The 23,861-nt window shown below is 43.9% G+C and overlaps 1 protein-coding gene across 10 annotated transcripts in view; it reads left to right on the top strand.

The window, feature by feature from the left end:
* nav3 (neuron navigator 3) overlaps positions 1 to 23,861 on the top strand; it is a 391,548-nt gene that overhangs the window by 235,164 nt on the left and 132,523 nt on the right. The window contains exon 1 of one of the 10 annotated variants that reach the window (XM_079334645.1): positions 17,829 to 18,057. The exons of the other annotated variants lie outside the window; for them this stretch is intronic. The gene's annotated coding sequence lies outside the window, so the exon portion shown is untranslated. Of the gene's footprint in view, positions 1 to 17,828; positions 18,058 to 23,861 lie in introns of those variants that run through there. 10 annotated transcript variants of the gene reach the window in all.

The raw sequence follows: 23,861 nt of genomic DNA on the forward strand, positions 1-23,861 counted from the left end.
AAAAACCAAGTGGCCTGGGGTCTTGGGTTTCAGGGGCCCACATATTCAAAACCCTTCATCTGAGCTGAGTGGAGCGTATCGTTTACAAAGCCTTCCCTCGGATTGCACTTTTTTATTGGTGAAAATGACTCACTGTTTTTTTGAGGATTTAGTCTCATTTTAAAGAGAGACACGACTTGACGTCACGTGGCCTCAAAGCCATGTGGAAAACGTTGGGTTTTAGCAATAATTAGGGGGTTGCCCTATGCATTTCTTCAAGAAAAAAAAAAATCATCACAGTTTTTGCAAAAGCAGATTTTTCCTTCATTTCTTAGACCCATCAAAGCACAGGCCAGTATTTGCCCTGGTCATTTTTTTTTTTTTTTTTTCTGTGATGCCAAAAATATTTCAGTCGAAAGGTTGTGGTGACCTCAGCGGATGATGGATGGCATGGAAAAGGCAGAGAGAAGAACAGAAGGACAAGGACAAAAAAAGATCTCGTAAAAGACGACCAGCTCTTAAAAGTCCAGATATTTAGTTTGAAGTGAACAAATTAGAGGAAATATAATGAAAAGAAGCTTTTAAACAGATGTGACACTCCAGTCGATGTGCTTTGATTCATCGCACTGCAGGTTATGAAATTGATTTTAGCATGAATATTACAGTCTGCTATGATGCCTGCTACTATAGTGCATGACGCAGCTTTAAATTGAAAGTGACTGGCACACACACCATGGCTGCTGGGATTAACTGCTGAGAAGCCAGACAGGGACTTGGTCACACACACACACACACGCTTACACACTCAGTCCCATTTCCACCCACAATTGCAAAGCCACAGATACATTGTGCTGCAGCGGTTTACACGCTGCAGTGACTCGAGGCAACGAGGGGACTTTCTTGTTTGATTCAACCTTTATTAAAGCAGGAAGAAGAGACCCTCAGTGTACACACATTCAGCTTGATCCCTGATACAGATTAGAAAAAAACAACCTTATAACAGGCAGAAACCTCGAGCTGATCTTTGACCAGCCGTCTTCCAGGACTTTGTGTGCGGACAGGGTCCCTCTGCAGACGGTAAATGATCGAGATAGAGGCAAAGAATGAGATGAATACAGACTGTTAGTTCTGGCAGAAAAATAGAAGATGAGATTTTTCATCCACACAAATGGACTTTAAGCCCTTTAGTCTGTAAATACAACCTCACATTAATAGACCTGATAAGATTCAGCTGTAATCGTGGCTTTTCATCAGCTCTCATATTCCATCTCGCTCCTGAAAACAAACTGAGCAAGGCCGGGGATTCATGTGAAAGGTGGTTTTCATTTGGAGAAATCAAAACCCGCTTGCTCGATTTTCTGTACAGCGTTCGGGGGGTTTTGGATCCCCACCTTCCATAAGGAAAAGCATTTTAGATTATAGCCTCCAAGAAATGGTATAAGTTATGCTGTATATTTAAACGTCAATTCGACAGCTGCAGCGAGGGGAGCCCAGGGTCCCGATTGAGAATCCATCCGTGAATTAAAAGAATTGTTAAGTGTTCCCAGAAGCCTCAGCTTGCCTGGCCTGCGGGACGGCTGCATTATAACGGTGAGGTAAATCAGAAACACGCCCCACATCAGAAATCCCCCTGCTGTTGAGTTATTGTTGAGATTTTCGGAGGTGCTGAAAGCGAACCTCCCAATACGACTGAGCTCCTTTTTCACTTTAGCCCGAGAGCTCCAACAAAAGAAGAGGCAAAGAGACGCTGGCTACAGGAAGCATGAAGGTGGATCTTGGAGAGATGGTCTGATAGAGAATGACATGAAGGAAAAGAGAGAGCGACCCAGGGAAATGCAGAGAGAGGCAGAGGATTGTATGAGGCCAGGACCCGGCTGTGACCCTTCGCTTACTCAGTCACATTATGTCATCCAGACAAAGCACCTGATTCTCTCATCATCTCACTCCGTCTTATAGGCAAGGCTAGACTTCCCTTCCTCTCTGCTACGCCTCACAAGCATGACTTTGGGAACAGTTTACAGGAGGACGATAACGAAGGTGTACCGTGAGGTGAAAAACACGAGGAGGAAGGTGAGACTGGGTGAGAAATGGTTGGAGAGGTTTGAGGTGAAAGAAGCAGAAAGAGAAGGGCGAGATAAAGGGGTAAGAGAGGGAGGATATTAGCAGCGAGCGTGTGGATGTCGAGAGCAGAGAAGAAGGGAGACGGAGCAGCTCTTGTAATGGATATGAAGTTACAGAATATTTTCAGAACATTTGGTGTCATAGTACTCTGCTCGGTTCGCCTTCAAAGCAACCCAACACGTGAAACACTTTGAGCGTTGTATTTGATACTGTTATGTCGAGGTGGCTCAAACTTTCTCTCACTGGTTCTTTTTAGTCGCAGACATGTCAATCAAACAATGTGCTGATGAGCTGGCCAACAACAGTAAAGCCTGATACTTTTATAGACAGCTCATTACTGCAGAACAGACCTCATTGGCTCTACAGACGAGGCAGCTACTTATCATGCTCTGCAGGTAGCAAGATACTTAACACTCAATATCACCGCCTGTCCTCCGCCTCTGGTCGGGCAGATGAGTGGTGATAAAGGAATCTCTACCTCTGCCTGTTCCCTTCTCATCCCTCCATTCTTCCCCCAATGGGAGATTCATTGTTGACATTATTTGCTCGAGTGAGCTGTTATGAAATTTAAATAGTCCTGGATTTCAGATTTTTTTTCTTCTGCAGATTTATGCTTTTCATTCATGTGCATCTATCGGTCGGACTATTGCTTCTGAGTCTGTTGTGACTTGTCATGGACTTTCTTCGACTGGCCTCCTTGACTTTTGACTTCACTGTTTTTGTCTCAGACTTTTCAACTGAATTGAGATTTGATTGAGGCAGGTCATGACGACTCAACGCCCGATGCAATTGGATTACTTTCAAGATCAGAGTAATCCAGCGTGCACAGGGATCGTTTTAAAGTTGAATGCACCTCGAGAGGTCACTGTGAGAGACGTGTCGTTCGCTCCAGTGTTTTATCTGCATTGAGCTTTCAAGTCAATGCACACAATCGTGGTGAGTACTGGACGTCTCTGCGCAGGGCCCATCGATCCACAATCAGTGTGGAGAGACAGTCGTCAGTGAGTCATTTGAGAGAAGTCCAAATCAAATCCAATTGCATCGGGCGTTGAGTCGTCATGACCTGCCTCAATCAAATCTCAATTCAGTTGAAAAGTCTGAGACAAAAACAGTGAAGTCAAAAGACAAGGAGGCCAGTCGACAAGTTTTCTCAAAAGGATCGAGTCGTCTTTCTTTTCGCCAACTGCTTTTTAGTAGAGAGGCAAAAACAGACAGTGCTGATACGCATCTCTACCCTCACCTGCTTTTCATCTGTAATCAAGGCAGCATTAAAGCCTCCTGTGCTCACGCACTCTTTGCCAGATTGTTCTTTGCCAACGTATGTAAGACTGTCTCTCCTGTTCTGATTCCATGTGGTCAACCCTACGTCTAACTTGTCCCCAAAATCTGATGTCAGGTCTCAAGTTTTAAGGGCTTAAAAAGACACTACTTACAGAACTTTGCAGAGAGGCTGTTGAAGCCCACACAGACATGCAGGTTTATTTTTACCAAGCTAAATCTTGCTAACATTGACAATCTTAAGGTGCACTCGAGGTAAGACAAGAATAACAGAATCTAAAGTCAAGTCAAATGATTTGACAGAGATGCATGTTGTCTTGCATTTGAGCTGTGTTTGTAACATTTTAAAGAGAAGCGGAGGCAGATTAGATGTGTAAAAGAGTAAAGTCTGAGTGTTTGTCTTGGTTTGCCGATGTGTGCATAAATGAATCACAGATCCACTCAATGATGTGTTGTAGGAGCAAAGGTTTCATATCTTTTGACTTTTCATCTCTCAACTCCATCCAACACCCACGTTTGAGAATTCAACCGTTTCGAGGCTTCTTAAAATATGACTTTAAAAAGGGAGCTTTTTATAGTGCAAGTATGTTGGACCGAATGAATTTGCAACCAATTTAGATAAAGATTCTGCAGTGCAGGAGATTTTATTTGCACATTTTTCAAGGTCTTACAAAATGCTTTATGCCTCAAATTGATGTATAAAAGCCTCTCTTTGTTCTCTAAGTGTGTGCGTGTACAAGAGGAGGCTTTTAGAGATATCCTGTTTTTTTTTTTACCAGGTACAGAAAAAAAACACTTTCAATTGTATATTTTGCATTCTTTGAATTTTTTTTGACTTGAGAAATGGTTTGCAGCCAGTGGATAAAAATGATGAGAAAATGCAATACACACTCCCCCATGCCAATCCTTTAACCTTGCACGAACACTGTAACCGTCATTCTTTACAATTTGCACTCTCTGCAAGACAAACAATCGATCTACAACCACTTCGAACCCCTCGGCTCTGCAGTCAGTGTGTGTGCAGTGCATGTGCTGCGACACACTCGCGGTGCGTGAAGTCAGATTGCTCAGTCTGAGTCTGGTCGGAGCTCTGCAGCTCTTTGTTTTTGTCATTGCACAAATACGAGAAAACAAATCAATCCGTGTTTCGGGCAACTGTGCTGACTCCGAGTCACAAGAGAAATGACCTCGCAGCTGCGTATTTGTATTTTTTCCTCTTCGCTGAATTTTTCACCTGTCTGAGATTTGATGACGAAGCTTTAACATAAAAAAGGATTTGCCACTGGCGATAGATTTTGCACCATTAAGAGGGAGGAGTAACTTCGAGAAACCAAAAGAAGCATTTAAAGTGTCTTTTAACTTTGCATCAAAAGAGTTGAACTTGTTTACCTCAACTCATAACTGCATACATTTCCAACGTGCCTTAATGGGATTTGAACCCTTAACCTGTGCAGTCCTCACACCTTGCTCTGCTCTCTGATCTCAGTGGAAGTCAGTGGCAGCTTGAACACATTCGGAGGTTGCTTTTGATCACCGGGCTCTGATTATCAAACGCAGGGCCAAAAGTTGATGTTCATTAATCAGCATCAAATACACTGGCTGCTCGGCCTTTTGAATATGCACGTTTCAGTCCATGCCTACATCAAACACTCTTACAGTATACTTTGATCCTCAGCTCCCAAATTAAATGTTTAATTTATGCATTTATCTGTGGGAAAGATCTGTTTGGGGTTTTCTGCACGTGTCTTCTGACTTATAATTGCCCTGTTTGATGGAAGAGGGAGATTGTTTACTACACGGTTGGAACAGTTTTGCTGCAGAGACTTGACTTCATGTTCTGTTTTGACCGCTTTAGTGCCACATTAGGGCGGCAGTAGCTCAGGCCGCAGGGACTTGGGTTGGGAACCGGAGGGTCGCCTGTCCCAATGCGGACTAAAATATGGAAGTTGGTCTTGTAGCTGGAGAAGACCACTTCTCGAGCACTGCTGAGCAAGGCACCAAAAGGGGGGGGGGCTTCCAGTGGAGGCAGCCACAGACAGAGTCAGGGATTAATAAAGAATTTAACATATTAAAAAATGCTCTGAAAATTTAAATAAAAACTAATAAGAATCATTTTATGTTTTTCTTGTGCATCATAAAGAGTCTTTAGAGACAGATGAAGGTTAAGTCAGTTTTCTCGATGGCTATCACAGGAGTTCAGTGTCCTGAGCTCCTCCACAGTGCAGCCTTTCATCAGTATTTTTGGACTCCGTCTAACCCTGTCCCCGCTCTGCACTATCCAGTCTTTCTATTAGGCCTGTCCCGTTGACTCTGGGTCTAGACGCAGGGCAAATAGACTGGAAAAACGCTCGCTGTCTCCTCCCAGACATTTCCCTCTCCATCACTCTCACTCCTACAAGAGAAGAAAAGTTTCTCCACGCCGTTTCCCCTGACCCTTCTTTCCTCTCATTCACTTAATTTCCAATCTTCAGCCTCCACCCAGCCATCACCACCCACCCCTAACCTCGAGAGGGGTCAGCTACAAAGCTGTCTGTCATCGTCATGGACATTAGTGTTCTGTTGTCTCTGCCTTTGACCCCACCAGTGGACTGAAACTGCTGTCACTCTAAATCCATTAGGAATGGGTCATAAATAATGTTGTCTGCCGCTGGGTTCTTGTAACCTGATCCCTGAGTCCCTCACCCCTGGGTCCCATCTACCAAGCTCCTCTGTCCCTTTTCCCGCTTGGAAGATCTGCTGTAATTAGGGAGGCTAATAGAGCCAAAATCAGGACGGGACGGGAGCAAAAAGGAAGGGTGCTTGATTTCCAGTTTGAAAAAGAGCTGCTAAAAGTGCTTTCATGAAGCATATTCAGCGTCACATCATCTTAGAAAAAAGATCCTCGAGCCTTTCCTTCGACACTGTCTCAAATTTCCCTCCCAACGAGATGTGGCTGCAGGCGAGAGAGAGAGAGAGAGAGAGAGAGAGAGAGAGAGAGAGAGAAAAGTTGAGTCCTTTCACTGATCTTGACAGTTCTTCTTTCAGATGGCGTTTTTTTTTTTTTTTCCCAGTGTACAAAGCACCTCCTCGAACACAGAGCTCCTTTGAATTCACTTGGAGGTTGCACATGAGCAAATTGGCCCGGGCTCGCCTCAGCCATGCAGCAGCTGTTGATCCAGAGTGTCTTAAAGAAAAGGCCATTTTTTTCTGTTTTTTTTTTTTTTTTTTTTTTTGGTGTGCTCAATGTCAGTGTGAAACAATAGCCCTCAGGAGCGTAAGAAACAAAGTCGCAGGGAATTGGAAAGCCAGGCTCGTTTGTCAAGCTCAACTCAGGTCAAAAATAGATGTTCTTGTTTTCCTTCTCGCCTGGGCTGAAGGTTCTGCAGGTTCACTCGTAAAAAAAAAAAAAAAAAGCATGCTTTCCTCTGTTTCCTTTTGCTCCCCTTGATTTGGTCCTCTTCCCAGCACAACATTGCCGACTGTCTGACAGCAGGTGCTTGTCTCCAAATTTTGCAGCACTTCAGTCCAGTATGATTGTTTCTTTCTTGCAAATGTTTACAAAATGCTATTAGCTAATGGCTCTTATCCCTTTACAGGGCACTCATTGAAATACTTTGAAATTCAAAAACCTCATGGTGTTATTCAGGGACATAACAGAACTTTATTTCTGTTATAACATTTTTCAAAAAGTGTAATAAACACGGACGAAGTTACCATATTTGGGTCAAATGCCACAATAGCAGGATCAGTGATGTAGGGTGATCTCTTCTGATTGGCTGAGCCACAGACTGGCTAGCTTCAGTTAATGAGCCTCCTCCTCCTCCTGCTGTAAAAGTACTGAAGTCTTTGCTCGCTAAGTTGTGATTCAGTGGAGAAGCACGAGAATGACTGCTGGAGTGTCTCTCACACACACACACACACACACACACACACACACACAGCGCTGTTCCGCCTTGCTAGCTCTGACATTTATCATTACACGTTTTCACCTCTGTCACATTTACATTAATGTCAGTCCTGTCTTGCACGGACAATGGATAAGACAGTATACGTTTGGGCACACGTTCGTCATTTCCTTTCGTTACCTATTGCCTTATTTTCTCCCCTTGAACACACACACATACACATACACACACACACACATATCTACACAAATACACACACACTCTCTCCTGTCTTTGGGCTTTGTTTTTGTAGCTGTGTGTGCAAGGCCATGTGTGTAAGAGACTGACATGCAGAGAGGGAGCCTCTCCTGGAGCATCATCAGGAAACACAGTGTTGGTAAAAGTGTGGTTCTGGCCGTGTCCAGTCTGCACGCATCTGTCAAGGCCGGCCTGTTTCCCTGTCGGCCGAAGCAGCTATTCATGTCACTTCTTTAGAAAAGGCAAAAGAAGGAAATCCTGACAGAGCGCAGTCCGAGTGAACTCTAACCTGTGTTGTAACAGCTGCATGTTACAGCCTGTTACGAAAACAAAAGAGGAAAAAAAGAAGCTGCAGGGTGACTCTGTGTTCTCGCAGTTTATAGACTCGAAGATTAATTGATGGAGTGAAAAATAGATTGATCACTTGGATAAATAGTTGCAGCCCTTGTAGCAGCAGAAGCAATAGCGGCAGTCATATTAGCAGAAACAGAAGTAGCACATGATTGATGGCCGCAGTAGAAAATCTCTTTGTCATCAAAACACAAAAACTAATCAACATGTACATGAAGGCGCAATCAATCAACAGAAAGGAAAAGAATGACAGGAGGAGAAAAACCGAGAAAGTGACTCCGAACGAAAGAATGAGCGACTCACGCAGCCTGTTAGCGGCTGAAAGGAGAAAACACATCCAGAGAGGGAAAACACACACTGTGGATTCTGTGACTCAGCAGCTGCTCACCTGTGAATCAGGGCCCAGTCACAGACCCCCGGCCCCACATGTGTACAACATCAGCTCTACATTTACAGTAAATGTCACAGCTGATGAATACAAGCAGCCAAACTAACCGCAGTGTTATTTAACCCATGTTTGTCTGTGTAACTCTTTGATGGCCGGTTGCATAAGAAGCACTGTTACTGGAACTCTGTCTGGAAAGGGAGGTTGAGTCTGGGGTGAACAGATGTCCTTTTAATTTTGGGTGGTATTCTTGTTCGGGGGTTATGATTAGTCACATAAGGAGTCTTGCAGAAATGTCTGTTTCTGGTTTCACCAAAATGAACAGATATGCACTCAGCTCTAGTCCCAACACGGCTGCCTAACGCCATATTCACACGTGCACGAAAACCTCTGAGATCTTCCCAAACATGTTCATGAAGAGCAGCATGTGTGAACAAACCACAAGATGTGTCTTCTCGAACTTTCTCCGCCCACGTACTTACATTTCTGCAACACGCTGGGCTGAGCGGATGTGTGGCACGGCAGTTGATCACGCTAATTTCACCGCCATTGAGTTTAAACACAAACAATCACACTATTAACCCTTGGTTTCCAGCATTTTCATCTCCCCTCTTCAAACCGTATCACCTGATTTCAACAGCAGGAAGTGGAATACATAGCTGAAAGTCAACGTCTGGACTTCCTGCGTGTGATAAGCTGGAAGTGGTTAGCGGGGGGAAATGAGAGAGGTGATGAAATCAGTGAAGTCAAACCATTTCTATACATTCAACACATAACAGCCTATATGCAACCAAGATGCAATGAAGATACGGATTAAGAACATATCCTGCTTAAACTCTAGTAAATGGCTCATTAGAGCAGCTAGTTCTGCTTGTGTCATGCACGGTGACGAAGATGAGTGTTTGACTGAGCTCCCACCCGAGGGACTAACAGCACTTCGACTTTAATGAGTTAATTAAGGATGGAGAAGGATGTTTGTGGTGTGCAGGTCCCTCTGCTGGAACCAGAGCTGAACTGGTACTGCAACCTAACCTCTGGCTGTGTAAGAGTTTATTTACTGGCTGATGGCAGGTTAGGTTGTGAAATGGGTTTGTGTGGGAGTCCGGCGTCAGGCCCATGAATCTGTGCATCTTTTTGTGAATATGTTGTACTTAGGACAGGATGGTTTGTTGTTGGATTCTAGCTTTATTATAAGGATAAAAACGTCACCATTCCAAGTTAGAAAGGACTGTGAAGTGACAAAGTGTATGTCTGCTCTGAAGCATTAAAAATGAGTCTTTGTGCTGACAGAGGAGGAGACTTTTGGCAAGCAAAGTCCCTGCAGACAGCTCCATTAGACATCATAACCTCTGCAGGTTACGACCCCAATCTCCCACTGTTCCACTCGTACACAACAACACGCTCGCACACACACACGCACCTCTTAACTATGCCGTGTACTCACACAAACATTAATTAATGACTGCAGATGTGTGCAAGGAGGTCACTGAGGTCGTGGGAGTTAATTGTGTGCAGACAGTTTCAGATGACTCTCAGGCACAGTGGGGAAGAAAGCGCTGTGATGAGCCAGACTTTAATTCAATAAAACCATGAATCAAATTAATCTTATTCACCAACTCTGTGAAGAGAGGCAGGCGGGAGAAGTTAAAAATAAAATGTCTTAAAGTTACGTTGTGTGTCTGAGGTCATAAATGTACCAGGTGTGGGCATAAACTTAGAATAACATGCAAATTATTCCTGCAAAATCAAACTGGTTCCAGTCCACCATGTGAAATCTAAAGCATGCTCATAATACAGTTTAAGTGTAGAAGATCATTCTGAAAACTAATGTTGCTTGCAATGAATGCCACATGTTGCTGCTTCACAGCGAAGTTGTCTGACCTCTCACTGCCTCAGGATGTAACTGTTCATATTTCCTTTGAACTTTAGAGGGTTTGGTAATAAATAAAGAAATGAAGTTAAATGAAAACTACGTGTGAGCTGCAGGTCATAAAGGATGGTAAAAATAAAGACTTTAAGCTTTTAGGCCCTTGCATGGCTCAAAATCTGTCTTCACACAGCTCAATATTAAAGGAGGGATGATTGGTCCAGTAGATGTCGCCCTTGAGCTCCAGCATGACGCTGCGACGCCTCCGTCATGACCGAAGCCTCCGCTCTCCTCAACAACACAACTCCAAACTCTGTCCACTCCCCAGGAGGTCTGCACAAGCGTTGGACAAAAGTTGTCCTTTGCTTGAGCTGCACTCACCTGTGGCCTGCATTGTTGTGTTAGCATGATGCTGTTAGCTTTAGTTAGCTTCGACAACAACACAGCCAGCAGGACTCGAGCTTCTCCCTCACTGTAGACTGTCAGGACACATTTACACAGCATAGACTTTCTTTACTGTGTAATATGTCACACATGACGACTTCTCTTTTTACAGCCTAAATATTTACAACAGATGAGTAAACCCGAAAAGGAGGCTTTAATGTGCATTTTGAAGATGTCCCGTTCTGCTTTGTCTCATTTTCTTCTCCTGCTTTAGATCACGAGAAGCCAAATCACCATTTCTCTAGTTTCAGGAAACAAGTGATTTTGGGGGATCTTTTGGATTTAATAAATAAAAAAAAAAAAAAGATTTTTCTAACCTGCTCTTAAGAGTCCAAGAAAAATAAAGAGCGTCGTCTTGTATCATATCGTCAGAGGGAATTTTAAAGCTGTTTTTTAGGTGCGTTTTGTGCATTCTGGCTGCATCTGTTCTTTTAGTATCTGGACGAAGGGGATTTGGTTTATATGTTATGGCTTTAGAGAATGCGAGGAAATATGCCTCATTACGAACCAAAGAGCCACCCTGTGTTTGAAGTGGTGGCTCGCTCTGGTTTTCACTCTCCTGCAGAGACTGACAGATGATCCTTGACTGACTCATTAATTTCATTCATACGGACCCCAAACATGTCTTTCAGCAGCCAGAAGCCCCGCAGAAGATAAACTCTGTTGTATCTGCTTCTGGGTGAAGAGGCTGAGGATCAGTGTGGTGGAGCCCTCTGCTGGTCACTGTGTGCAAAACATTTTCCCCCCTCAGAGAGGATCAACAAGTAGTGATGGTTTTTCTCTTCGAGCTGGAGTTGATTTAAAAGGATCTGTGACCTCCGACCTGTCAAATGACTCGTAGAATGAACCGGCCGTGCATCGCTACCTTCTCAGTTATTGAATTATCTTTAAAATACAAAACTACACATTTCCAATAACTGAGAGCAGATAAGGAGGGAAATAAAAACCAAGTCTGTGGATAAACTGTGCCGTCAAAGGGACTCTTTGCATATTTAGTACATCATCACTTTTTAAAACAAGTAAAGACCAAGACATACCCATGACCAGAGCGCTCTGAGGCCGAGACAAGACCACTTAGGGATAGAGGCCAAGTGGAAACCAAGACCAGGGCAGGGTGAGACTAAGACCAGACCATAGTAGTATTTTTACTACTTTTATCAAGTATTTGATAAAAGCAGCATCATAAGACATAACGCATAATTAACATGAACTAGTTTTTTTTATTTATGTGACTGATCATCTTACCTGTTAAACTTTGTTTGAAATAAATCTGCATTGTTGCACTTTTTATTGTGAAAAAGGTGAAAACATTACAAGTGCAACACATACAACACACAGAGACGGAGGACAGAGAAGACAGTGGGGCAAAAAAACAGACCAAGAAAGTAGAAAGGAAAGAAGAGGGTAAAGGAAGGAAGCATTTTTAAGGCTTTTTAGCAGGTCGATAGTAAGAATGAGAGGATGGAGTTCGTATTGTTTGAGAGGTGATCGTTGTAGGAGATGGGTGGGGTTAGCAGCAGGAGTCGGGTTCTCAGACCTGATCTGACCCGTCCTCACTTAGCAACTCTGTTTCTGACAACAAAGCTGAAGGCCATGACGTGATATAATACTGAAGCATAATATCAACGTTTGAAAAAGACACAATGTTCTGTCTTAATCAGCTTCTGTCTAAAGTGAATCCATCCTCTTTAAACGAATGACACGCTCTCCTACTGAAGCTCCATCATGTCTTATTACTCAAGCAAAACACTACGAGTCAGTAGTGACCAGAAAAATCTGATCTTCAGCAGTCTGGCCGCCTTGCTAAGTGGCTGGGCGTAGTGTCTTCGCCCCGTCCTCGTCCTCTGAGAGGCGTGTGAATACAAAAGCAGCCCCGGCTCCTGGCGGTCTGGCCGGGACCCAATCAAAAACCCATTAATCTAGCGATCTACATTAATTTGTTTCTCAAACAAGCAGATGGCAGTCTCGATTGAAAGCAAACAGACGTTTGTTGTGTGCTGCATATAAATGGGCTTTTTACACAAAAAAACAGCGAGCAGATACGTCCAAAGGGGCCGATACCTGATCAACATATTAGCAGTTTGCAGAGCGCTGATTGTTTTGTTTAAAACGTTGTGTTTACCATAAACTCCCCGCTGTAAATGTGTCTGTTAATCTACAAATCTCCCACCTTTTGACCTCCCATCTGCACAGGCCTGATTACAAACGCCCTTGCATCATTATTTCTGTGTTTCCCACGTTGTTTAGATTCAGTTTGCTCGTCATCGTTGGCGCGAAAGGCAGCCGCCGCCGCTTGAAGTGGAAACAGCTTCTGTGAGTGAAAGTGCCTCCAAATCAGGCCAAATTGGATCTGTAATCTCAACCAACCACAACTAGCGCAACTCAGCAGCTGACTCATCTTGAGTTAATGAACAGTAAGCATGTCAGACGCTCCGAGGAAGTGTGACTAATCCTTACAGGCCAGTGGTGAGTCACGCAAACACAGATCATCCCCTGCTGGTTCGCGTTTTGTTGCAGTACGTTTGGAGAATAATGTGAACCCTCTGGGGAAACGATAAGAACCTGTTTATGTGCCTCTGGAAGCGTCTATTTCTGGCTCCTCACTGCAGAGATAGCTAATGACACGGTTTACTTCTCCTGATTTGTTTGTGTGTGTTTGGAGTGGGCGGGGCCTACAGAAGTCTGAGGAAATGATTACATATCCCTGCAGCCTCCCAGAATAGATGTGTGTCAGCCGGAAGCCTCCGGGCACTTGTTAAGGCCGTGATCCGCCGCCGCCACCGAGCAGGAGAGGGTTTTTTTTGTTTTTTTTCAACTTAGTCCTTCAATTATGGCTGCTAACCACGACAGTGAGGGGATGCAGGGTCTGTGCTGCAGTGATCGTACCCTGTGGAGGGAGCTCATCCTGCAAGCTAGTGGCTAAGCAGCTAATTGGCAGGACGCTCCCCGCAGGCTCCTCTGAGAGTCTGAATGTCAAACAGATATCTGCTGGCTGCTGGAGCTACATGTGGTTTTTCTTTTCATGCACTATCTCATCTTGCCAGCGCTCACCTGGCTCCACTGATATATAATAACAGGAGGAGAGGAGAGGCATCGAATGCATTAGCGGCGCTCTACTGGAGAGCTAAAAATGTTTGTGACGTTGTGTGCGGCTGTCAGCGTGTAAATATGCGTGCTTCTCTCCCCGGGTGTCATGGTGGCAGCGTCTGGCTCTCAGGCCACAGAGCCAGCGATCCAGACGCTGCCTCACATGCTGCGGTAATCATGGTAAGGTGAGATACCGCGTGTGTGTCTGACTTAGCAAAAGTCTCATAAAGCTTGCTCTGAGGATGCAGTTAAGGGTGTGTGTGCGTGTGTGTGTGTGTGTGTGTGTGTGTGTGTGTGACTGTGACTGCTTCAACATCTGTCGCAGTCTGTACTTAAAAGGCAGAGATGATTGCTTGAACACACGGCTCTGGATGAGTGTATTTATGGGGTTTCATGTGTTTTTTTATCTCGGTAATAAAACATGCTGTGGAGCGGAGGACGTTAAGTAACAGTGATCAAATGAAATGATTCAAAAAAACTTGTGACGTCGGACAACTCGGCTCGTATAAACTCATTCACATGATAAAATAGATATGAAGTGTCTTTATGTCAGGAGCATTCGTGGATGTAGTGGTCCTGTCAAATACCTTCATTCTTCCATATACACACGTTTTGATCTTTAGTTTCATGCTAGTCCAGGATCAACTTGGTTTTATTGAATAATCAGGTGAAAATGGGGGGGGGGGGGGGGGGGGGGGGGCTGCAGAGTCGACGTTGAGCACAGCAACATCTCCAACTATGTCCAATAATTGAACAGTTTTCACGACTTCACGTCTGCTGTTTACAGCCGTGCACACTAAGCCACCTGCTGGATTCAGGGCTGTTGTAAAGCTGGTCCTCCTCTGTTCTTCTGGTTTTTCGGGGAGCTGAGAGAGGAAGGTGTTGGAGTTTGGAGGATGCGCAGAGTGACGATGCTTTGACATGATAAGAACATGAACGAGTCTCAGAAGTGAAGAGGTCGTGGGACGTTGGGAGTATTTCTCCTCCAGCGTTGCTGCTTAATTTATTCTTTAGCTGCAGCTTTGAGGTCAGCAGGAAATGGATGCACTGATACAGCCCCTTTGTGTTCAGCTTTTAAAACAGAATGATGGATGATATATTAAAGTATTAACACGTTTTAGTGTCTCTTTGTGCTACCATAAAGACACATCGATCTTTCCTGTTTCTGCCTGCTGCTTTCTGTAAACACTCTCTGTGACATTGTCGTGTCTTCCCCTGAATATACTTTATCTCCCACCCTCTCTTCTTCTCTCTCTGGCCTCCCCGTCCCGCTGAACAACAAGCTTTCAGCTCGAACTGACGACACGTGCGAGTGTGTGTTTTGCGTCTTTTTGCCTTCATTAGACAGCACAGCTGAACTGAGACAGGAGTCGCTGAGAGCAGAGAGACAGAGGGGGGCAACATGCAGCACAGGGCCCAGGTCAGATTTGAACCTATAGGGCCATCGTGTTGAGGCCCCCATTGAAATGTCTACAAATGCTGCCTGTATAACAGACTCCATTGTTACCTAAAAAAAAGGTATCTTATTTGGAGATCTTCAGCAGATGTTTCATTTAAACTTTGAAGCCTGTGTCAGCATGTTTTATAAGTTTTATTTGAATGATTGTTCCTCCTTTAAAAAACAAAACCAAACATAGTTAACATATAAGAAGTTTGGCAACAGAATAATAAATCCTCCCCCCAAAAAACCTGGATTATTTGACCCCTTAAAGGTCCTCTATCACCACTTTAAATAGTTTATCTGCTTTCCTCTGCATCACCGTGTTCACGTTGCAGACGGCACCAGGCGCTCTAAGAGTCACGGGTTCAGCTTGACTCGCATAAATAACAGCACATTACTTCATGTTGATGTACAAACAGCCTGAGCTCCTCATGAGCCGGGTACCTGACTTTCCGACTCCTCGGATTGAGCCGCTCAATGGTGTATTAATGATTTAAATGTATGCAGCTGGCTGAATATGCAGCACGACCTTGAACGCATCATACATGCTTAATCAGTTTTCCTCGGAAAAACACAAACAGTGATGCACGCTCAGTCTGCTTTCAGGAAAAGTTGAGTAAGACTTTGGCTCAGGAGTCAAAGCAGCTCTGTTTCGGCAGAATTAAAAGTAGACTGACGTGTTTTTTTCTTTTTAGTCTGCTGTGCATAAATTGATTATTCAAATTGAGTTTCTTCTGTTTAACATCCGTCGTTCCGTTTGATTAGAGTTTTTTTTATCACTGTGAGCGTAAAGCTGCGTCATCCCTGTTGTAAAACACATCTGGACAGATCTCCTTTAACCCCCCGAATCCCTTAACGCTTTGACTGTTGGCACGGCAACAAAGGTGGTCCCTGCTCATCTCCTCAACACCCGTAAGATTTGCAGTCCATTTGTGGAGAAAATTGTCCCATAAATAAGGTTATTATTTTGATCCCTTTGCTCACAAGCGCCAGGCCACGAGGAAACTTTGAGTTATGATTTGTTTATTGTCTGTGTAAACTTCCCACTTGGGTGTTTTTGCTGTATTGGAGTGGCGCCATGTTGGAAAGCTGCCTGCTGCAGTTACCTCTGGATTAGGTGGGTCTGAAGGAGGGCCTCTTCATTCAGCTGGCAGGACAAGATAATGATTGTTCAGAAGGGGATGAAGATGAGTCAGACTCCTGCCAGGAAATGGAAGAAAAATTGCAGTTGAAATGGCTTGCAGGTGCTTCAGCGATGTGCTTGACAGTTGTGTGCGTCTGATATCCTTCACCAGTGTCTGTAAAACTCAAAACAACAGATGTTGAAAGTTTGATGTCTCCAGGATTATGATTTTTTTTTTTTTTTTTTTGACCGAAGGAAAATTGAATCACACCTTTTCTTGTGCAGAAAAACAATTGTTGCCGTCCAGCTTTACTTGGAGAAAAGTCCTTAACGCTCAGCTGTCACTGTGTCGCTGCTCTGACACATTTCATCACATGAATTCATTTTAGTAGTTAAGCCCCTCGCCGCTTCACAAACACCACCTACAGACTGTTCTTTTTTTCCTACAGGCATCTCACTAAAGTTTCTCTGTTATTCTCTAACAAAACAATGACGATAGATTTAACCATCACACCAGCATCTGTCTCCCCTTTTTTTTATTAGCTTTATTTAGAGAAGAGATTGTACGTCTGCACTTAACACAAAACACCAATTTACAGACACATTTAAATAGAAATTAAAGCACAGAACAAAACAATTAAAATAAAAGTGCATGAACATTGTGTGGAGACAGATTAAGATTAAGTCATTTAGTACTAAACTGGAGTCCTCTGGAAAAAGACTTTTATGATAGTTCAAAGATTTGAAGCATTTTTTTGTTGTTTATCAAAATAAAGGATTTCAAAAGGGACTTCAGTTCTCAGTGAAAGTGGGAACATTTTGGGTTTGACTTTGAACATTTTAGTTTGTGAATGGAAAACTGTGCATATAACGAAATGTGTGACATATTCAAGACCAGAGTAGATCTGACCATGATGACAGTACCCATTACTTTGTAGACCACTTTCCACATCCATTTTTTCTGACACCTAAAGAGACCAAGTTTCACATTTCACTTTTGCTCCACCTTCATCCTGCACTCTTGACATGTTCCTTCAGTGCGTCTCGTTGCAGTCGTAGCTCTTGCAGTCCGATGTTTCTGTTGGGCTGTCTGCTCCACAAACTCATATTGACACTCGTGCTGACATCTCATCCTGTTCTCATCCCCTCCATCACTCCTGGTTTGTCTTGACCCAGAGACAGAGAGCGGTCGAGGGAAGCTCCATCACTCTGATCCTATTGGCTCGTCGTCCGTTTGGTTAATGCAGCTTTATGTTGTGTTTAATTACATTTAGGGGGCATGCGGGAGCAGCACCCGTGCCAAGAGCCGGCCTCGGCACAGAGGAGACATCTCTGCCTGCCAGTCTCTTTCAAACAGCATTACACAGCTAAACGTCCTCCGAGTGATTGTATATACGCATATGATTAAGAGCTTAATTTATTCGACAGTGTTGGAATGATGCCCTGATTAAAGAGCCCGTGCATTAACAGCCATTCAATGAAAGTGGACGGTTAAATACAGTTTGACTTCCCTCTCTGTCCCATCTCCTCTCACTCCTGCGTCTCATCTTTCTCCTTCTACCCGGCTCCCCCCAGAGGACGAGCTGCTCCACTGCAGCCTCTGCCAATAACACCTGCGTAGCTGTAGTCACTGCATTGTGATCAGGACTGTTGAAGGCAGTTTATCCGCTCCGGGGTGCGAGCCGGCTGCTCTGGGTTCTGTGCTGCTGAGTGGAGAGATCTGCAGAGAAGGTGGAGAGGAAGAGAGGAGAAGAAGAGGAGGGAGATACTTAATGTGGCGTCCGGGAGGATAACATCACCACAGAGACGGGACTTCTGCTGATTGATGCTGCCTGCTGACAGAGAAGAAGAGGAAGGAGGGTGGGCAAGATGAGGGGGGAGGCATTTAATGTGTGTTTGTTTGCTTTTGAATGAGAAGCGAGGGAATTTGTTGTTGATGTTTCTGAGTATGAGTGTGTGTGTGTGTGTGTTTCCTCATCCAGCATGCGTGTCTCTATGATGTCAGTGGTCTCAGTCAGCAGCCCTTAAAGGTGGCGTTGTTGCTGATGTTTTGGCTCTGTCATAGCGGAGAGGCTCAGCTTCTCGCAGCGATTGGGATTCAGAGAAGAGAGGCTAACGAGTGCAGGAGGGCTGCCAGGCTGAACTCTGAGCGCCAAGCGGTCCAGTAGTCATGAAGTGAGCGGATCAGTGAGTCGGCGCTCATGCAGAGACAGGAGGCTGGCTTCTTCAAAAATTGCTTCTTTGATGTTTGAGCGCGGTCAGAAAGCTCAGATAAAGAAGATGGTTGGAGGTAAAAGGTGAGATTTGAACCATGGGCATTGCATTTTGTGCATCACAGACATTCGTTCCTTTTTTCTAACTTAACTTGAAGGTGAGTTGGGAAACAAGATGTCTTGTTTACGATGCGTTTGCTTTCAAATTTGCGAGAAGTTTCCGAACTCTCTTGAAGTGGATTCTTGTATATGTGAATCTGCAGACAAACGAGCGGTTCAGAAAGTCACATTTAGCAAATATTTGCTTCTCTGAGGTCATGTGAGGAGTTTTTATTTGGATAAGAAACAGACAGGAATGAATACTGATGACTCTTTACAGGCTACAAACATATACGAGACCATCAGAAACAAGATGGATCATTTCTATGAAGTTAATTTGAATGCTGGGGGGTCGGTGATTTAAAGCACGCTGCAGAGACTTTTTACAGTTTCCAAGGCAAATATTCAGAATGATTTTTACGTTGCACTGTTTAAAGAAGCTGGATTATTTCATGCATGAGCAGAGGATGATTAGCATCGAGATAAGACGCAGCGCTGTGTCCACAGGGGGGCACCAGAAACGACCCGTGGCTTTAATGTTTGCGGCTGCCAAAGCGGCACTACAGGAAGGCAGACAGACCTCACCTGTTGCTGCTTTGCTTTTACGCCGCGATCTGTCGTTAACCTGCAGCGGCTCACTCTGCGCCAACGCGTCGTCCTGCGTGTCAGGTGACAAAGAACACGCAACAATAATGCGACACAAACTCTGTTACAAAGACAAACGGGGAAGCAATAATCAGTCTCCCGTCACAACACCCACGACGTTTAGCGCACAGGCCGAACATTCTTAGCTAATCAGGCGGATGCTGCCCAGCCATCGGCCATACAACCGGGCGCCACGCCGGGTCTAGGGGGCGCTATAGACCCGTCACAAATCTGTCTAGCCTCGGTTAAGCCCCCTCATAATTTTTTTGTAGTTTTAGTTCTTTTTTTAAATAAACTGTAAAAAATAAAACAGCAGCTCAACATCATATTAGTCAAGCTGACATAATCCATTGGAGGTGTTGCCGTAGCAACATTATTTGAAACGGCTACATTCACAAGGATAAGGAAAGACTCTGTTGACAAACCATAAAATTGTAAAACAAGTGATGTGAATCAAAGATAACACATGAATATTAATATAAATATTTAATCAGTCAACTAAACATTTGAAGGCAGTTTGGACAGGATTCTTTAAAGTTAAATTTGTTTTCTTTCTTGAACATTTTCTGGAGTTTAAACTGAATTTGCACATGAAGCTAAACAGACAGAAAGTGACTCAGCGTTATTTGTGAGCTCACACACAGTCGGCCCTCTTTAGAAGAAACACCTTCCAGCTAGTGCGGCCTCTCAGAATAAGTGCTGAATAACTTTGAAGGTCTTTGCCAGAATTTGCATATTCACCTGCTGCTGCACAAGAAAGCGGAAACAGACTGTTAAGCAAGAATGTGGAAGAAACTCCTCGGACTGTTTGTTTATTAAAAACCCTGCTGCGTGCAGGTGTTACTGAGACTGTCTTATAAGCACATTTTTAAAATCCTCGGCTACCTTACCTTGAGCGGGACATCCTACCAAGATTTGTCTTCAGATGTCCAGACTGCTAACCAACCCCCCCCCCCCTCTCTCTCTCTCTCTCTCTCTCTCTCTTCCAGCAGCTCGCTCATCTCTCTCTCTCTCTCTCTCTCTCTCTCTCTCTTCCAGCAGCTCACTCAGCTCTCTCTCTCTCTCTCTCTCTCTCTCTCTCTCTCTCTCTCTCTCTCTCTCTCTCTCTCTCTCTTCCAGCAGCTCACTCAGCTCTCTCTCTCTCTCTCTCTCTCTCTCTCTCTCTCTCTCTCTCTCTCTCTCTCTCTCTCTCTCTCTCGCTCAGCTCTTCCTTTTCATCCTGTTGAGCCTCTGTTTAAACTGCGGAGAAACACACGGCTGGTGTTTGATACATTTTAAATTGGATGAGACTTTTTGGCTATGAGCCAAACTCCAATTTGATTATGAACTCTTTCTATTTTGGTTATTTGATCCATTTCCATCTGCATTTATGGAGGCTTTGCGGAGTGTTTGCAGACAGAAGAGAGGGTTTGCACAGAGTAGGAGTTTACAGGCTTTTTTTGTTTACTTCCTTGTCAGTCTGTATTTGGAGCTGAATTGTCGTGCTGTTGTAAACGCTGCTCTTTCGAAACCCTCCATGCAGGATAAAACAAACTTTGCAAATCAAAAGCAAATACAGTTTGACCTTCATAGATGGCGTCTAGCCTTGAAGATTTGTTTTTATTGGAATCATTTCCCACCAGGACCTGCGGCATGCAGAGGCAGCAGACTCTTTTAGAAACAAATTTACCCAAATTGAATTTATCCGCCGGGTACTCCACCGTCCAATAGGTACAATAGATTTCTCCCGTCTCCTCTCACTTTTAACTGGCTTTCCACAAGAGTGAAGGACGGTGTCTGAAACTTGATTGTTTCCCCAGAATCATCCACTAAGTTTCCCTGCACCTGTTTCTATAACTATAAACTATAAAAGATGTATGTCATCCAACAGTTTCTGAAGCAGACGTTTGAAGCCCATCAGTCTTCAGTCAACCTAACAGAGAGCTGGTGCAGAGGTGGGCCTTCACCTCCTGACATAAAGCTGCAGTGCTGCCATCTAAATCCATTTAAATAGATGAGTTATTTAAAAAAAAATCACCTGTACATTGTGTGCCGATAAGTTAAATTAGTAGCTGTTCACACCATTTTTTTTTTGTACCAGGCTGTAGACATGTCTGTATTAAAATGGACATGTTGTCATGGGATGTGTATGGGACTTACTGGTCTTTCGTGTGGACACTCCAGGAACTGCAGTTTTCTTTTTTTTTGTACTTCAGCATTTTTAACCCCGTATGTCGCTGTTTGGTTTTGATTTCCAAGAACAAAAAAACCCCCCAAGTATTGGCAATCTTAAAATGAAATGAAAAAAAGAAGCTTTTTATGCATGATTGTGACTAAAACTGGCTGAAAAGATAAAGGAAAGTCTGTTTTTTTTTAACAATAACTTTCTGTTAGTTGAAGGCTCGACTCTAAGGAACTTTTGATTATGTAATCTTGATGCATCATCTTACTCTGCAAAGGTTTAATGCAACCTGGCAGTTACATTATTCCCACAAGATAATAATATCAGTTCACTTATCTTTTAATTCTCACAAAATAGTAGTGCATGCACGCTAAGCTGCATTAGCAGCATCGGCGCTCGATCTGGAGGGACTGTTGCTGACAGGAGAGTCTTCACTCCGACGCTCTCCCTCTCAGCAGAATTGATAATCCTCCGTCCCTGCTTCCCTTTTGAGGTAAAGGGATGAGAGGAAGAGACAGATGTATGGCGGTGGGAGGTGGCTGCATAAACATTGTCCCAGGTCTCTGATGAACTTAGCTGTCCAGCAGCTTGTGGTCAAGCTTTGATGCTAATTCCTGCAGCCTGATGTGAATGCTTTTGTCAGCAGGAGCAGCAGACGCACTCTTAATTTCACACACTCGTTCTTCATCCTCCTGCACTCCTGTTTGTTTACTTGCCCCCTGATGGGATGTGGTTTGGATTTGCGGTGTGCATGTCTCTGTGTGAATGTGTAAGAGAGCCATGTGAATGCACATTTGCCTCCCTTTTATAGCATTTTTTTTAGCAGCTTTGTGTTTGTCTGTATTGGTATTTTCACTGTGACGGCTCTCGTTCTCTCAGAGTTCGAGCTTTACGACGTCTCATCATGGAGGAACTCTCTGAAGGAAACCACAACACATTCAAACTTCTGAGAGGCGGCCTTTGTTTAAGACGCATACGTCTGGTTTCTAAGAGAGGAAAAAAGAGCGGGAAAGAAAGGATTGCTTTTATAGAGAGGAGTGGTGTGTGTGTGTGTGTGTGTGTGTGTGTGTGTGTGTGTGTGTGAGGTAAACAAGGGGAAAACAGAGCATTTCATCATGAAGGATTGGAGTGTTTTATGAGGGAAATGTTTGGGAAATGTCTCTAATTTGAGATGCCGAGAAGTGTAATTAAGTTATAGAATATCCACAGAAAGCTGGAGACGCAGATGTTTCATTTCTGTTAGGAAGCAAAAAGCAGGAACACAACAAACGCATATGAACCACTTCATCATCACCATTACAAGATGGCCGACCAAGGCGATTTCTCTGTAAAGTGAGAGATTCAGAACCCAGAGTTTTGTTTTAGTTTTTGCAGCATGATCTGTTGCTGCATCTATTTTGGACTTTTCTTGGGTCTTTTTGAAATTGAAATTACTCCTGAATATCTCCATCAGGACTGCCGGAGAGATAGTTGCAGTTTTTATTTATTTGTTCATTGTAATTGCAGAGTTTGCTCATGCAGCACTTTCTTTCATTCGCTGCATTTTGTATTTTTAAATGTGCAAAGTTACTGATCATGCAGCCTGTTTCTCTAAATCGCTTGAGGGGGTTTCTCGTACCGGCCACCGTACATACACACTCGGGGAGCGTCGAGCATGTCTGAGGGGATTTTCAGCCTTCAAGCACTCTCATGCTGCTCACGTCTGTGTGGCTGTTTCTCCTTTAAAGCCCTGGATAACAGTAAGTGTTTCATGCAGCAGTACTGTAGTTGCTGTTTTTATACGGGTTGGTGAGGATTCTTTTCCCTCCTGTCCCAAAATCTCAATTCAGTCTTAGCAGGAAGCAAGATGTTCCTTCATGGCTGTCTGTGGAAATTTGAATCAACCACACCCTCAGCACAGTCAGAGTAACAGGATCTCTTCTGTACTTCATGCTGCCGTGTCTCAGGTGCTGTCGGGCTCTTAGTGAGAGAGGAGTGGGAGACACTTCTTTAGAAAGTTTGGTGAAGGAAATAAAAGTTTATGTTCTTTATACACTGCATAAAACTTCTGTGAGGAAGAACAGCTAATCAACGTACACACAGAATCTGTAACTTCCTTCACTGTAAATGTCCAAATGTGAATCACATCTTTCGTCTGTTTTGGAGTCGGGTGAAACCGCAGCAGCTGTCGAGATCCGTCTGTCACAGGCCGGACAAAGCTCTCCTCATCAAGCAGCTTATGGTTTCTAATGAAAAACAGAGCGGCCGTTAAGAGGTTTAGGTGACAATACAAAAAGATTATCCAACGGGCTGCTCCGCCGGGTTTTTAAAAACATGAGTCCTGTTACAGCCAACATCTCAATTAAGACTGGAGTCAAGATGAAACTTGTCACAATGGATTGCCTAAAGCATAGTTTAGATTTCAGCCGACTCAGACTTGAAAATGTTTCGTGCTAAATTGTATTTGAGTTCACCAAAATTCTTCTTCAAGGAAATTGTGACATTCTCATTCCTGCAAACTTTCTAACGTAAGAAAATCCGACACGTGTGAAGAAAAGGTTGTCCCA

Source organism: Symphodus melops (assembly GCF_947650265.1).
Source record: "Symphodus melops genome assembly, chromosome: 22".
NCBI classification, from domain to species: Eukaryota; Metazoa; Chordata; class Actinopteri; order Labriformes; family Labridae; genus Symphodus; species Symphodus melops.